This window comes from Tasmannia lanceolata, unplaced genomic scaffold (assembly GCF_043159265.1).
Source record: "Tasmannia lanceolata isolate RefF3 unplaced genomic scaffold, GAP_Taslan_0.1 ptg000007l, whole genome shotgun sequence".
Lineage (NCBI taxonomy): Eukaryota > Viridiplantae > Streptophyta > Magnoliopsida > Canellales > Winteraceae > Tasmannia > Tasmannia lanceolata.
The window spans coordinates 27,039,226-27,044,691 of record NW_027518684.1 but is presented as its reverse complement, the minus strand read 5'-3'; the positions used below and the strand labels follow the sequence as shown (position 1 = coordinate 27,044,691).

Genomic DNA, 5,466 nt, shown 5'->3' with positions numbered 1-5,466 from the left:
GTTTTGTTATATGAACGATTTTTAGAAGCATCAAAATCCTATTTCTGGGTATTTTTTGAACGAATTTTTTACCCATCAAAACAAATGAAATCTACCGGAATTTTTAGATTTATGGTGTTCTTTTAACCTCATTAATACTCAGAAAATATCACTTCACGAAAAACCATTAGTTTTAAAACACTCACTTTGTAAAAATGATTCAAAAGCCACTAGATATCCCAGTCGGTTAAACACCCAATTTTCTCATATAACGATTCCTTTTTTTTTTTACCAAAATCGATAATCAAATAAACCGACCCACCAAAATCATATTAGATTATGCATGGTAGCTTTTACGAAAATCATGAAGAAAACAAAGAAGAAACGGCCATAAACATGCTTTTCTACCTTTGATATTATAAAAAAGGAGGAACTTACCGTTGATCGCGCTCCTTGTCTCTAGGGTGCGTAAATCCGAGGTTTACGCTTTGTCGCACCTTTTTATATGCTCTAAAAAAAATCCTTTGATGAAGTTGCGAACCGAAGCTATGCTCGAAGACCCGTAAAAAAATGGATGAGGGAGTCAGAGAGATATATGAGAGAGAGAGAGAGAGAGATGAGATGGCTGCTATGGATTTATCCCGAGAATGAGAGAGACGAGAGAGGGTGAGTTATGTGAGAGAGCGAGAGAGAGAGAGAGAACTCCAAATACGTGAGATGTGGAAGAAGGCTGCAAGCAAAAAACGTAAAAAATTTTGGTCGAGAGAAAGGGAGCAAGAGTCATTTTCAATTCCTTGACCGAATCCCTTATGTAAGCTCTTTTTTCTTTTTCTCCTTTGGAATAGCCCCTGCCTTCTCCTTTCATATTGAATCTCATCCATCTATCTATATCGGTTCTCCTTGTAGTCATTAACTTTGGAAGCTACCTATTGTAATTTTTCCCACAATGGAACACAACCATAAAAGAAACTTCCCTTTATATCCATTCCTTTCTAAGCAACCGAGTAGGTGCTCTTAGAAACATATGTTTCTATCTATAATTACAAAGATAAAAGTGCCCCATGTTGGCTGCCTTCTAAATATCAAAAAGAAAGTCTTAGATGAATTACCATGGGTGGGTCCTACCAATAATGACTGAATTTAGTAACGAATCTAATTTTGAGCTTTCATTAGATAAGAAAAGCAAGTTACGAAGCTTTTGTTTAATAAAAAAAATTAATATTAAAGTGGGCCCCACCTCTAGGTACGAACAAGCTATGGCTGAGATCTAAAAAAAATGTCCAATTATATCCATGCCAAAAATGCACACGTTGCCATCTTTGCATGGAATCCTCATTTTATAATCAACAGCAACTTTAAAAAAAGAAACGGGATTGCATGATGTCACGCCCAACTTGCATGCAAATTTCTAATTCCAATATACATTAAGTTAGTAATTGCATTATACTCACATGACCTTTCCTCAGCCAATTCTTCTTTAAGAAATTTATCCACCATATAGGGTCCACATGTGGGAACGAGCAACACATGGGAGGATGATCTAAACCATTCAATTCATTGGGCTGATCGATATCGTCCAAATTGTGGGCATCAAATGCAAATTAATTGTACTCCCCTAATCAATTCTATGGGCTGATCCAAGCCGTCCATTTTATGAGAGGCAACGTAATAAGATAGCGTCCTAGAACCATTTTCATAAAATGATCTAAACCGCTCGATTGATGAGCTATGATGTAAATTGGATGCGCCCTTTAAATGAATTCCGCTTAATGATCTTTGTCGTCCATTTGATTGGCCCTAATGCAAATAAATCACACCCTTCCAATTGCTTCTATAAGATAATTTGGAAACGCTTAATTGTCGGGTCAGATTACTTGAGAATTAATGCAGCGAGCCCTAACAAAGATGGGCCGAAATTCAACCTTAGAACCAATTTCCACAATTTGAAAACTAAAAGCCAAAGAAGATGGTGGCCCCACTTGCTTATCCCAAATCTAATAGAAATGGCAAGATGGGCCCATCCTATGGACATAATTTACTTTGATATCATCCCCCAAGTTTCCCTTGTTTGGTACACATTAGATGAGATCATCATGGTTGAACCACAATTCAATTTGTACCCAAAGAAATCCCATCCTCGAAATTTGTAGTCCTCACCCAAGTTGGCCGAAGCTCATATAGACCCCCCATGGCATTTGATTTTGACAATTTGGCCCAAATTCAGTTGAACAGACAGTATTGGCCTACTCAGTTAGCTTCGACAGCTCTCATTTTTGAATTATGTGAGTAGTCTCTCTCATCACTTTGGGTAGAAAATAGGGGGATCTTGACACAAAATGACTACACCACCCCTAAGCCTGAAAAACTATAGAAAATGGAGAACGGGCCTGGAATTGGAAAACACGGAAATGGATAGAAAAATACTGACTTTTTCATCGATTAAAGCGGAGCAAGATGGGGGTGTCTACACACTTATGCAATCTCATTATGTTCTGGGATGGAGTTTTAAGATGAATGGAGACGCTCCAGCCCTTCATCTCTCTCGCCTTCCCTCGCTTCCTCGTACTAGTCCTAAAGAGAAATCGAAAGTTTTGACAATTGGATTGCCTTTAATTTTGGTTTTTCTAGTGTTAACGGCCATCTCTACTGTCATTCTTATAGTTCGGTGGAAGATCAAATTTGCAGAATTACTAGAAGATTGGGAGCACGAATACGGGCCTCACAGATTCTCCTACAGGGACTTGTTCGCGGCCACAGAGGGCTTTCAAGACAGAGAGTGTTTGGGGATTGGAGGTTTTGGTAGGGTGTACAAAGGCATCTTACCCAATTCTGAAATTGAAGTTGCAGTGAAGAGAGTTTCTCATGATTCTAAACAAGGAATGAAAGAGTTTGTCGCAGAAATTGTGAGCCTCGGTCGACTCCGGCACCGGAATTTGACACAACTACTTGGCTATTGTCATCGTAAAGGAGAGCTTCTCTTGGTCTATGACTTCATGCCTAATGGAAGTCTAGACAAATTCCTCTTCTACCAACCCAAGACGCTGCTCAATTGGGATCAGAGATTTCGGATCATTAGAGGAGTGGCTTCAGGGCTTTTGTACTTACACGAAGAATGGGAGCAGGTTGTGCTTCATAGGGATGTCAAAGCTAGCAATGTTTTGCTAGATAGTGAATTTAATGGAAGATTAGGCGATTTTGGCTTAGCAAGATTATATGATCATGGCACCGATCCTCAAACTACCCGTATTGTGGGGACCCCAGGTTATATTGCTCCAGAGCTTTCTAGAACTGGCAAGGCAACTACAAAAACCGATGTGTTCTCATTTGGGGTTTTTATGCTTGAGGTTGCCTGTGGAAGGAGGCCTATAGCACTTCGAGCATCAACAGAGCAGCCTACTCTGGTTGATTGGGTGTCACAGTCGTGGAGGAAAGGGGCGATACTAGAAGCGAGTGATCCAAAATTGGAAAATGATTATGTAGTGGAGGAAATGGAGTTGGTGTTGAAGCTCGGCTTGCGTTGCTCTCACCCCATGGCAGAGGCTAGGCCAAGCATGCGACAAGTAATGCAGATTTTAAACGGTTTTACTCTGTTTGAACTTTCTTCGGATGGTTTGAATGGTAGTGTTTTATCACGAGGCCAAAGCAAACGTTCTGTCGGTGATGGTCTGTCATATCCTTCTTCAGACAATATGTCTGTGGCCACTTCATCAATAGTCGAGTCACTCCTTTCCAGAGGCCGTTGAATACATACATTTTTTTTTTTTTTGATGCCGTAGGGTATCCCTACCCCACTTCGTGGGGCGGGACTAGTCCCTAGGGATGCACGCAGGCACTCGGTAGACCACGCGCATCAGTTGAACAAGGGGGGATTCGAATGCTTGTCACTGGGGAGCATACCCATGACTTTACGCCAAAGAGCCACACCCTCCCGAGTTACATGGCAAGAACTTATATGACTATTGCACATTTTCTCTGCCCCACACAAAATTGAAGCTCCTAAGAAGGTTGGAAGCTTGTTAACCTGTGATTCTTCTTTCTTACAATTTGAAGAAATCATGATTTTGCTATCTAGTACTATTTTTAGGTGTTATTAGTAAAAAAAAAAGAAAAAAAAAAGAAAAAAAAAAGGAGAGTAACTAACTAGTGCTAGTGGGCCCACTGGTAGAAGTAAATAAGGATGCTATTTTTCTTGCTGAGTGTGAATCCCCTGACCATTTCAACTCACACAATGAGACATTCAGACGGGCAAATAGCCCTAGGGCTGCAACTTGGGTCGGGTTTTACCCGACCTGCATCAACTCAACCCGAACATAACATGGGTAGGGTTAAGAAATCATGGGTCTGGGGTAGGGTTGGTTTTAAATTGAACCAATCTTGCGTAGGACAGGGTTCTCAAAAAAAACCCGAAACCCCACTGACTCATATGGGTGAACTACTGTGACTTTCTTAAATATCTCATGACTAACATAGAAAATTAGTTTCCTATACAATTGTTTTTAGGGAAATGATTTTAGCACTCCACTACTTTGATATGTCACGAATGCTTATTGTGTTTTGTTTTTAATTGGCATTGTCAAAGCTTCTAGAGAACTGTAAATAACCTTTTGGCAGCCCTTTGAACGATAAAAGACAAGAAGCTTCCGCCACATATCAAAAGAGTGGATAACTTTTTGGTGTGAAGATTTGTTTTTTCATTTTTTATAATCTTTAAAATTAGTCAAATCCTACGAAAAAAAATAAAAACCTGACCCGACCCGAGAAACCATCTTGGGTAGGGTTGGGTCTACAAATCTCAGGTTTTCCTGTAAAAAGAAAATTAGACCCAACCCGATTCGAGATAATTCTCAAGTAGTGTAGGCTTTTGGAAAACCCGACCCGAGTTACACCCATAAATAGCCAGGCCAAAAATCCTAGTCAAACATAAATTAATGTTATCGGTCATCCGACCCTAGCCATTTTTAATAATGGCACTCCTCACTTTCCTTTCTTCACTTGTGGGGCCACCGTGTTGGCTTCTGTTTCCTGATTCTTTTTTCTGGCTTTCTCTGCTGCCATTCTTTATGCTAGCATGGAAAAGCTGGGTTTCTTGTTCAAAGTGAAGGAATTGGATTCTCCATTGATTCTTATTGGAAATCTGATTGTGCTCTCATCAATTATGTGATCTCTGCATATGAATCGAGATACCAAACTGGGTTTCCATTAATATCTGAGCCAATGAAAATGGCAATTGCTGCTCCACCTTCTAAAATTAATAAGCCTGCAAATATTTGATGAGTCCAAATATCTCTTCCTTATCCAATATTTGATGATTTTCTTCTCAATTTTCGAAAAAAGAGTCAGTAAAAGTTGACTTAAAATAAAACCATATTTCAGCTTTGAGAAAAGTTGATTTTCCTCTACTCTTCTGAAGGATATTTTTATCAGATGGATCAATAGCAATACACCAAATAGATAAAACAGCTGAATTGAAAATAGTGTGAAAACGGT

The 5,466-nt window shown here is 39.6% G+C and overlaps 1 pseudogene; it reads left to right on the top strand.

Annotated features, from left to right (window-relative positions):
- Positions 1-2,387: 2,387 nt before the first annotated feature.
- On the top strand, positions 2,388-3,723 carry LOC143880714 (L-type lectin-domain containing receptor kinase SIT2 pseudogene; annotated as a pseudogene).
- The last annotated feature ends 1,743 nt before the right edge of the window (positions 3,724-5,466 follow it).